At 34.6% G+C, this 12,244-nt stretch overlaps 1 long non-coding RNA gene across 1 annotated transcript in view; it reads right to left on the reverse strand.

Moving 5' to 3' along the window:
- LOC111416286 (uncharacterized) overlaps positions 1-12,244 on the reverse strand; it is a 228,921-nt gene that overhangs the window by 181,909 nt on the left and 34,768 nt on the right. The window lies entirely within an intron of this gene.

Consider the following 12,244-nt stretch of genomic DNA (forward strand, 5'->3'; position numbering starts at 1 on the left):
TCCACATATAATGGCATCGATACCCCTTTCAACAGAATAAAAAATTTCGATGATATCTCACACACATTTTCTTTTATTTAACTTTAAAAATAGGAAGCGCTTAGTGAAAGACCCTTTATAATCATATTTAGAACATGTTGATAAGAATATTTGAAGAAAAAAAAAACTTGCCCTTGTTTTTGTGGTAAAAAAGGTATAAAAAGCAAGAAATTTATACCCTCATTGCCATTTGATAAGGCCGTATTTGTATTATGGGATATATTTAGTAATGTGTACGATGTGTCTTCGCTCGTATTCCTAGAACAGTTTGCCCTTGAGTGTCACCGTAAACAATTGCTGCTGAACTAGTTAAAAATTTGTTCTCAAAGAGATATTTCCTGTTTGCCTATTTTTTGCGCAAGTCCATGTAAGTACTATATTTTACAACTTTTTAGTTATTGTTTGTATTTGAACTGTTTATTGTATAAATTCATTATACTTTTGTTCTAACTTGGCTAATATAAATATGGCAAGACAGCCATTATCGCAAAAAGAATTAGAAGCTATCGCAGACACTTTCTTTGATGAGCCCGACGATGATTTTACACCGTCTAGCGACAGCGAATTTTCAGAGGAAGAATTAGTTGAAGAAAACGAAGGCAATTCGGAGCAAGTGTACTCGTCGGAAGAATACGAAGAAGATGATGCTTCTAAGAAGTATTACACAGAAAAAACTGGAATAACAAAGTGGAGAAGACCAAATACAATGTTCGATCGAAAACAAAAGAAGTGCAAAGAATCCGCCGGTATTACCCAACGTGTTCGAGGTATTGTTGATGAGAAGGACTTTCAAGACACTTTTTCTTATTGATATGATTGACAACATACTGAAATACACCAACGTGTATATTGATCAGTTGAAAACTCAACATGAGTAAGTTTACGCGATTGTAAAATCATTGATAGAAATGATTTTTTTTGCTTACTTAGGTTTGTTGTATTTGATAGGAATAAAAAAATCCCATCATACAAACGAAAATCTTTAAAAGATATCTTTACAAGTGACGGAACAGAAATTCAAATGGCAAGAGCTATACTGAGTTACAGCAGGTTTTTGTTTATTACTCGTTGCTTGAGGTTTGACGACAAAACAACAAGAGCTGATCGAAGAGCAGTTGATAAGCTAACGGCGCACATAAGGACAAATAACTAAATTACGACGACAAAAATGGATATAAGTTTTATCTTTAAACTAATCACAAATATCTTGAAAATGTTCATTGTAATCTAGTCAGACATGAACCGTAAAATTTTTTTTTTGTTAACGTAACAGAATAGCCTACCCGTGTGCGCAAAGTTGGCTTATCTTTTGCACGGGGAATACACTTAGTTACGCGTGAATTGTTGACAGAGTAATTACGTTCGTAATATTTTCCTAAATTTAAAATCGTTAGTTTTTCAATATGGATATTGAAGCGTCAGGTATGTACTTTAATCTGCCACTACTGTCAACTTAACAGTTGTTCGTAGTTTAGATATGATGCACATTATATAACATTTATTATTTTCTTCAAAAAATTTTGAAATGTCAACTTTAGCTAGAGTTATATAAAAAGTTCCAAAAAGTACACCAATTTTTTTTACTAGTTCAAAAAAATATCTTATAAATAACATCAAAAAATAAAATAGAAGTCCCCTTGTTTCCCCGTTCGTTAAATAAAGGGTATTTTTCAGGTTGTGGCGACCCCGCTTTAATGAAAATAAAGATTAAGAGAAAAGAACTGTTTATAGTGTTAAAAAATAAACAGTTTTATAAGTTATCGTCATTAAAGTGTAATGAACAATTATTACAGTATATATTGGACAAGTTTAGCGTTAGTGAACTTTCTGAAAATTGTACAAAACAAATAAAACTTGTGGTCAAAGTGTTTGTTACGAAGGTTTTAACGAAATGGCGAGGTTGTAATTATATGTACGAGCGTTTTAACAACAAGCATATGAAATGGCTTAATGAAGGCTTGAAACTCCCGGACATACAGCCACCACAGCTTCCAGCAACAGCACCAAAGAGGCGAGGCAGGCCAAGAAAATTATTCGAAGAGAGCTCTCAACGCAGTAAGCAACGACATGTTGAACCAATTGTATCAAATCTCTGTTCAGAAACACTGTGCTTGGCTGCAGAATAATAATAATAATAATAATAATAAATGACTTTATTCGTTCACTTACACCTATATACATTATACAAATTATATTTTATGCATATAAAAAGATGAACGAAAAGGCGAAGTTCAGTATAATACTGATTTTCAACTTAACCTTAAGAGAGCGAGAAAAAAAAAACAGATACGTAATATAATAACGAAAATAATACCAAAAAATAATAATAATACAACCAAAACATAATAATATAAAACAATAATTCAAAAGAAAAAGCAAATAATACTGCCATCTGTAGTGAGAACCTTGCACACCCTCTAATGTTTAAACTCAGCGATGTCAGAGAATCAAGCTTGGTGAAATCAGGCAAAAGAACTGCAGCCCAGGTTGTGAAATTAGCAATACAATCTTCGCCCAACACATTAAAAAAAATGAAAAAGGTGCAAGATACGTCATCCTTTGCTAATATAAGACTGTACAGCCCTGAAGAAGCTTTAGCTCTTAAAGTGGATCTTGAGTTGACAAAAGAGGATTACATAACGTTGCGACTTGGAGCAAAAGAAAGAGGGGCTGATATTTATCCCTCATATCATGTGATAGCAGAGACAAAGAGGAAGTGTTATCCAACAAATATTATGATAACTGAGAACGAGGCTGTGGTACCAGTGATAGATCTTCTTATACATACTACGCAACGTTTAGCACAAGTAATACTTCAAAATATTTCGGAGGACTGTGATACTATCGAAGTTTATTATAAATGGGGCTTAGATGGCAGCGGTGGACACAGAATTTACAAACAAAATTTCGCCAATAATTCGGAATATGCGGATTCCAACATCATTTTGTGTACGATCGTGCCACTACAAATGTGTGAATCTAATGGCAGTAACAAAAAAATATATTGGAAGAATACGACACCATCATCGACAAGGTATTGCCGTCCAATTGGATTTAAAATAAAGAAAGAAAATGTCCAAAATGTAAAAGAAGAATATATCGAAGTACAAACACAAATATTGAAATTGGAGCCCACGATAATCGTTCTAGGAACTAAGCAAATAAAATTTATACATATTCCCATATGTACGATGCTGGATGGAAAGACAGTCAACAATTTTGACTGATACTTCAAGTTCACAAGCGTGCAATGTGTGTAAGGCTACTCCTAAAGATTTAAATGATCTAGAGAAACTAAAGAACACATTTAAGTTATGAAGACACATTTAAATATGGAATTTCTATACTTCATGCACATCTTAGATGCTATGAATATTTACTGCATATAGCATATAAATTGGAGTTACAGAAGTGGCAAGCAAGGGGCGAAAATGACAAAGAAAAAGTAAAGTAAAGAAAAAATCAAATAGCGGCCGAATTTTATAAGAAATTGGGCCTCGTAGTTGATCAGCCAACACAAGGTGGAGGTAATAGTAAGGACGGAAACACAGCGCGGAATTTTTTTAAGAATCCATTGCTTGTTTCCCAAATAACAGGAATCGATAAAAAATTAATAGAAAGATTTGCAAATATACTGTCCATCATTTCTTGTGGGCACTACGTTAAAGAAGATATATTTAAAAACTATTAAAAACTATTAATACATGGAGCTGATATCATAAAATCTTTACCTTTGCCAGTGGGTCAACTATCAGAAGACGTAATTGAGACAGGCCATAAAGAGTACAAAAAATTGAGACAATATCACTCCCGAAAAACTTCAAGGATCAACACCAATGCTGACATATTTAACTGGATGCTTGTATCTTCGGACCCTATTGTGACAAATAATCGAAAAAAAACTAAAAAAAGTAAAACCCAATTCAATGAAGTTGTATTAAGCATGCTAAAGCAACATACTTACTTTGGTGATGATGATGAAGGTAATGGTGATCAGTAGTCTGATGATAATAACGATGATGAGGATGTGCATATAAAATAATAGTAAATTGAAAAATCTGTTTTCGTATACTCCGGTGATTTTTACTCATTTGCTCTTACTAGTTTCGGCTACCTAGCCGTCTTCGGAGAGCTTGTCAAAATTTTCAATTAAACAAGATTACATCAGACATTAGAAGTAAAATTAACATTAAATATTAAAATCGTAACACGTTAAGCAACACAGTCAACACATTAAAAAAACTATTTTTAACGTGTTATGATGGACTTAACCAACAATAATATTATATAAAATAATGTTTTAATCAAAATTGTACATTATGTACTTATGTTACTAATTCAAACTATACAGGGTGTTAATGAATGATATGAAAATACTTCAGGGGGTACGGATGGCAGTAATCGACAAAATGAGGTGACCATTAAGGGTGACCATTTATTTTTTTAGCTGCATACATTCTGATAACCTTCAAAATTTCTGTCATTTTCTATAACTGTTTGGTGTTTTGCATTTCGAATTTGTCATTGTTTTCGAATTATTTACAAAAATAGCCATTCATGCGCACCAAGGATATATGAAGATTTTTATCTATTTTCAACAACAAATTCGATAATAATCCAAAACATCAAAAAGGCGAATAAAAGGACAGGTAGTTGGAATATAATATCAGAATCTGTACAGGGTACTCAAAAAGAAAAGGTTCCGGAACGTATATGGATCGGACACTAAAAAAATGAACACCTGTGTACTGCCATAGACGGTATTGATATTTTCTTATAATCTCTAAAAGACAATAAATGTATCAAATTTGAAACAATTATTTCAGAAGATACTGGAGAAAAACGCAAAATTCGAAAAAATAATTGAAACTTTTCCACCCTGTATATCGAAAATAACGCCTTTGAGGCCACATGTATATTGGCATTTTTTTCTTATTTTGTCTAGTACTACCACCTCTTGAAATATTTGCACACCATTCATTAACACCCTAATAAACAATTTGACTTTGAACTGCTTTTTTTTAATTAGAACATACTATAAGCACCTGATACCAACTAACTCTAATTAGGTATTTTTCTGAAAGATAATTATGAAATAGGCTCTACATAAGCATTTTTGATCAGAATATCAAATAAAATCATAGTTTACATTTTTGTCGTCGTAAATTGATAATACGGCCTTATGTGTGGCGATTCGAAATTTGTTTGATAATTTCGTGAGTAGTATAGATTCGCCGATTCAAGAACCTCCTCCTCGAACCTGCGTTCTAGGAGGAGGTTCTTGAATCGGCAAATTTTTTGGGGGTCAGAGGAGGTTCGATGAGGAGAGGAGGTTCTTGAATCGGCGATTCTTTTGAGGGTCGGAGGAGATTCGATGAAGAGAGGAGGAGGTCAATTAACTTGAGAAGGTCATGTTATTTTGACGAAATTATTAAAAATTTATCTTTATTAAAAATGTATCTTTATTTAGGTTATGTTATTAAAAATTTATCTTTATATGTAACCTGTTTACCTAGATGAAAACAATTACTATGTTTATCCTTCGACGCTTCTCAATGAACTGTTAATGTTTTCGATATATCTCTTAATTTATTATTATACACAAAGGTATACGGTTTTGAGATATGTAGGTATACAAATAAGTGAGTCATAACTTACCTGCGAGATATTTTTTATTTTATTATGTAAAGGTGTACGGGTATTTAAGAATATGCGAGGAGGTTCTTGAATCGGCAAATTTTTTGGGAGGACAGGTTTGAGGAGGAGGTCAACTAACTTGTTAGTAGTAGATGAGTCATGATCCACCTGCGAGATATTTTTTAAGAGCTTCTTAATAAATTTGTCATGCGTTTTGTCTGACGTCTCACGATATAATGACATGTTAGAACATGTATAATAGATATATTCGGTAATGATGTGAAATATTACTCCCCCCACCAGCAACCTTATGTATTGCTATAAATACAAACGTTGGTCGAAGTTGTACCGCAGAGTGTTGTGCTTCAGAGTAAGGTTTTTGTGTATTTAGTACATATTAAAAATATCGTGTAGATTTTTGGTGCATTTAGTACAGAGGATTTTTTTAACGTAACGAGTAAGTAATTCAAATGTAATACAAGTAGATAATGTACTAATGTAAACAATAATATTGATGTTTAGTGGCAACCAGACCGAACCCCAAATGTCCAACTAAGAGAGCTGCTGTAAATTCATTTGAAAAGGGTGAAAATAAAAAACCTGCCCGAAACATCAAAATGGAGGGTAATTGTAATGAGACAACTGCAACAAATGTGTCGCTAGGAAGTGATAATCAAAGAAAAAAGGATGTGGTATTCGATGGAATTAATTTGTTGGCTTCCGACTTAGCGGAGTACGTATTTCCTAGCAATCAACAACATTATGTAGAAAATTGTGGAAAGTTGCCTTTCACAAGTAACGTAGTATTAAATGAGGCAGTGAAAAATAATCTCCAAAAAGGTAATCAAGCGCCATTATTCTCCGAGAGTACATATTATTTAAATAAAAGTCGAACGAAATGGATATCGGTTGGCATGTCTGCCAATCTACATTTTGATCCGGTTATAAGATTAATGGGAAAAGGACAATGCATAACTTTTACCGAAGACGAATGGAAAAATGTGATTAATAGCAGACAATTGATTATGAATAGTTTTGTTGGTGATTTATCGGCACCACCACATTTCGTTGTAAGCGGCGTGACCTGCAGCAGCCAATGGATAGAAAATGTACGAAAAGTGTTGAAAATGGAAAGGGGGTCAGAAATATTTTACCTGGCTTACGACTCGTTACACGAATTGTGGAAACTTAGCGATTTAGTTTCGAGTAGGGTAGAAGTATTAAAGTGTATGGAATATAAAAATTATTACGATAGCGTGATCGATGTGGTATCAACAATGCAAGGTGATATAAAATCGAATATATTGGTTGCTTCAAACGGTGCACCAAGTGAACATTTGTGCGTAACTAAAGAACTGCTCGTATACGGTATGGATAAGGTATTACTGGATTTAGATTTGCACGCATTAATGAAGATGTGAAGTGAATAAAATGGAAAAAAAAGTGACGTTTTGCGAATCGAAAAATAGAGTGTACCGAATGCACACTTGGACGTTTGCTTACAGACAATCAAGGATAAGTGACTGGGAAGAAAAGATGTTGGACGGAATTAGATTTAAGACTAGGATAAGAAACGTAAATAAGTTATTAGAAAAATATTTAGATGTAGATTATAGATTAAATATATATCAAGAACGTTTTAGCATTGTAGAGTAATCGAAATGTTTTTAACTGAGTAACAATTAATTTTTAGGATATTAGTAGATTTAAGTGTAGCTGAATAATAATAATAATAATAATATTAATAGATTTAAGTATAAATTAAGAGCAAAACTGTTTTTGTAAAATATTTAAAAGGAATAAAAGCTTAAAGCACAACAGCAGAGCTTCATTTCTAGTTTTTAACTGTGAAGAAAAGGAAGAAGGAGTGAAATTATAAAATGAATTTGTTAGAACCTAATCGTAACAGTTATCGTTTGACAGGCAAACGAATTGGTCGAGGATTTTTTAACAAGTTGATAGATAAACTTCCGATAGAACTTCATTTGCCAGGATATAATTTTTGTGGACCGGGTACCAAGTTGGAAAAGAGATTATCGAGAGGAGATCGAGGCGTGAATCCATTAGACGAAGCGTGTAAGAAACACGATATAGCATATACGGTCAGTTCAAATTTAAAATTTAGACACGACGCAGACAGAGCATTATATAAAGCAGCAAAAGAACGAATACGAAATAAAGAGTCTACTCTTGGAGAAAAAGTGGCATCGTCCGCAGTTGCCGCCTTAATGAAAGCAAAAGTAGCGGTCGGTATGGGCGTAGGTAGAAAAAGAAATCGTACGGGTCGACGACCTTTAAAAAAAGTCCGAACGCGTGTAAAGCGTGGTGGAGCTATCTTTTGTAGATGCACTTCGATTCGCTCGCAACGCAATATCGAGATCAGGTGCTAAGAATTTGTTGACAAACGTTAAAGCGGCGTACGGAGCTTTGAAAAAGATAAGAAAAAGAATTTCCGAACCTAGAGGTCGAGTTATTCGAATTCCGAAAACGGGAGGATTTTTACCTTTAATTCCCCTGTTCGCAGCTTTAGGTGCCCTAGGTAGTATCGGCGGTGGTGCTGCCGCTATTGCAAGAACTATAAACAACGCGAAAACAGCTAGAGAGCAATTAGATGAAGAACGAAGACATAACAAGGCTATGGAAGCAAAGGCCGTAGGTAGCGGATTTTATATAAAACCATATAAGAAAGGTTGCGGTTTGTTTATTGAAGGAAAGGGGAATAATGTTGGCGGCACAGGTTACTTCAATAAGCCCTATAAGAAAGGTTGCGGTATAACCACTAGTTCAAAAAACTAGTTCGAATACCTCGTCGTGCGTTAACTAACGTCGAGTTGGAAAAGTTTGCGAAAGTACTAAAAATTCCACATTTTCGGGGTATATTTATGAGAGACAATCTCCCGAGTAAGATTAAAAAGAAGGAAAGAGGTATTGTTAACTTGGATAACTTGAAAGGACGAGGGACTCATTGGGTCGCCTATAAGAAAGACGACAAGGACATATACTATTTCGACAGTTACGGTGATTTAAGACCGCCATTAGAAATTGAACAATATTTGCTGTCAGACGGTAGGGGTGGTCAAGTAAAGTATAATTACTGTCGATATCAAAGAGAAATAGATCAAAATTGCGGACAGTTGTGTCTGAAGTTTCTAAGTAATAAAAGAACCTATTAGAGTCTAGAGACGTTTAGACGTTCAGAAGTAATGGAGAAAGAAGCAATACACACGACATATACATTTACGTTGACTGGAAAGTCATCTGAATTGACTTGTAATTTTAATCCTCCGATCTATTTGAACGAATTTGGTAGTTACGAGTTGGCTCTTTTGAATTTCGAAACGTTTAATAGTTTAGCAAACGTTAATAAAAACAACAACGTAATCCAATACGAAGATAAGACAGGACATTTTAAAAACAATATAATAGTACCTGTTGGAACGTACGATATTGATGATATTGCCGACTTCGTGAATGAACAGCTAGACAAAAGACACGCTAAAAGTGTCGTAATAAGGATTAAGGGGAATAATAACACACAACATTCTTTAATAAAAAGTACCCGTCGAATTAATTTTGCATGCGATAATTCTATAGGGCCGTTACTTGGCTTCAAGCCTCAAATATTACCTAGAGATACGGAAGTGGAATCCGATTTCGTAGTAAACATAAATAAAACGAACGCCTTACAAATTTATTGTAATTTAGTGACGGGATCGTATAATAACGGAGTTCCCGTGCACGTTTTATATCATTTTTTCCCAAACGTTCCGGCAGGTTTTAAAATAATCGAATCACCACAACTACCTATTTATTTACCGGTTTTAACGAACGTGATTAGTAGCTTAACAGTACGTATACTTGATCAGGACGGAAACTTGGTAGACTTCAGAGAAGAAGAAATAACAGTGAGAGTTCACCTGAGATCGATAAATTGAATTATTTAAATTTGACTAACGTTATGACAGTGTTATATCAAAACAAAAGAATGCGGTGGTCAAGAAGAGACAGAGCGAGAAAATTGTTTAATGGAGAAAACTATAAAGCGCGCGTCATCAGTCAACGTAGCGGCAGTAGAAGACGATCCATTCATCGATTATCACCAGTCAATCGAAGGTATTTAGTTCAGTTAGGATACGAAGTGTTAAAGTAATGGACATTTTAAAAGTAACGGATAAGATAAAAACAGATCACTCTATCGTAAGTTATGAATTCCATTCGCATCAACCGTTTGGATCGACCACGTTCGATAACAATGACGAAATTAGAATTTCAATTCCGGAAATAGATAATTATACTTTACCGAGCGAGAGTTATCTATACGTCGAGGGTAGCGTTCGTAAGTTAGCCGCGGACGGAAGTATAACAAAAGATGCCAGCGCAACGGGGCAATTGGTTAACAATCCCGTTGCATTTATGTTTAGCGATATTCGATATCTTATTAACGGAGTACATGTTGATGGTGTGCGGAACGTCGGTATAAGCTCATGCATGAAGGGTTATTTCTCATCTACACAGAACGAGGTGGTGAAATTAGAGAACGCCGGTTGGCACATAAAACCTTGGAAAGATGATATAGCGGGTGTTTCAAAGGCTTTAGATAAAAATGGAAATTTCGGTCTTAGCGTTCCGCTAAAAACGTTGCTAGGATTCGCAGAAGATTTCAGAAAGATCATGATGAACGTTCGACAGGAACTTGTGCTAATTCGCGGACACGATGATACGGACGTCATCTTTCAACCAGCAGCCGCTCCGAACGACGAAAAATTGAAATTGATCATTAATAAAATTATATGGAGAGTTCCTCACGTGGCGGTGGGATTACGCGAACAGTTGGCATTAACAAAACTATCAGAAAGAAACGTAGACATTCACGTTCCTTTTCGATCGTGGGAAATACACGAGTACCCTCAATTACCTCAAACTACGAAGCAATCTTGGGCCGTCAAAACTGCTCCACAATTGGAAACGCCTAGATTTATAATCATCGGATTTCAAACAAATCGAAAGGGTATATTTAAAGGAAACATGGCATTATTTGATAATATAAACTTAACGAACGTAACCGTTTTCTTGAATGGAGAACGTTTTCCGTACGATAATTTGAATGTGGATTTTGATAACAATCACTATGCGATTTTGTATGATATGTATTCAAGATTTCAGCAAGCATACTACTATCAAGAAAGCGAACCTTTGTTTTCACCGGAAGAATTTAAAACTTACGCGCCGTTAATTGGAATCGATTGCACGTATCAACAGGAAGCAATACATAAAAGCGGAGTAGAAATAAAAATCGAGTATTCAACGAAAAATCCAATTCCGGAAGGTACGACAGCTTACGCATTAATTCTGCATGACAGAGCATTTGTGTATTCGCCTCTTACGAAAATGGTTAAGCAATTAATATAGTGGTACTGTTGAAGCAACGTCATTTAGTGTATCTCTAAACATCGAAGGAAACGTTTGCATATAGTGGTATATTATGGATATTATGGTTTTTCAAAGGGATTTTATTATTTTGGACATTCAAGGTTTCACGATAAACGATGAAGAATTTATCCCAAAGGAACTGGCTTCTTACGACAGTAATCATTGTATAAGTCATTACGTGTTTCAACCTAGTCGAAGCTTTTCTTCACTATCTACCAAATTTCGCAATACGGCGAATTGGTTAATGAGTCATCATCATTGTATTGATTGGAACGACGGGTTTGTTCCTGCGTCTCGTTTCGATGAGATCGTTTATTATTTGTGTCGTTCGACAAAAGTAGCGTACGTAAAAGGACGTGAGAAAGCTACATTTTTAAGAAGAATTTTAACAATACCGGTAAAAGAATTGCCGGAAAATGAATGCAAATTGGAGGTTGGTGCGCCGATGTGTCCCTATCATAAAAAGAGACCAAGTATGTGCTCCTTATCGAATGTTTTTTATTTATTTTCATACGTATTCAGACATCTATAACTATATGTAAACGAATTGAGAAAGGCAGACGGGTAGTAGCGGTAGAGCAGTTCAAGATGGAACGTCTTTGGCGGTTAGTTACCAGATTGGGACTTTCAACTTTTATAATTAATAAAGTGTGGGATATTATGGAAAGATACGAATCTGATTTATCTTTTGCGAATATTAAAAACTACGAATTATGTTATTTACCAATCGATTATTATATCAATAAAGTAAAGCCATTAGATTTGGCGGCGGTTTGGTTTAAATTACCGTTGAAGTATAGAAACGATGAGCGATTACAAAGCAAGCTGCCCTGTTTTGAACATTATAATTTGCCTCATTGGGAAACGCATATTGATGGTCCACCATCGGCAAGAAAGGATTGTTCTTTATGTATGGTTTAGTATATAAACATTGTCAGTTATAGATTGTAAATTAATAATAATAAAAGATTGTAAAAAGTTGTTTTAATTTAAAAGAAAAAAATAGTTAATCTAAATGAATACATGGTATGTATACATTGGGTTGGGTTGGTATGACTTGGGTTGTACATTGAAAAAGTATTAAATTGGAAGAAAAAAAGGAAGAAAGAAAGGGGAAAAAAGGAAGAAAAAAGGAAGA

The sequence above is a fragment of the Onthophagus taurus genome, chromosome 11 (genome assembly GCF_036711975.1).
Source record: "Onthophagus taurus isolate NC chromosome 11, IU_Otau_3.0, whole genome shotgun sequence".
Taxonomy (NCBI): Eukaryota; Metazoa; Arthropoda; class Insecta; order Coleoptera; family Scarabaeidae; genus Onthophagus; species Onthophagus taurus.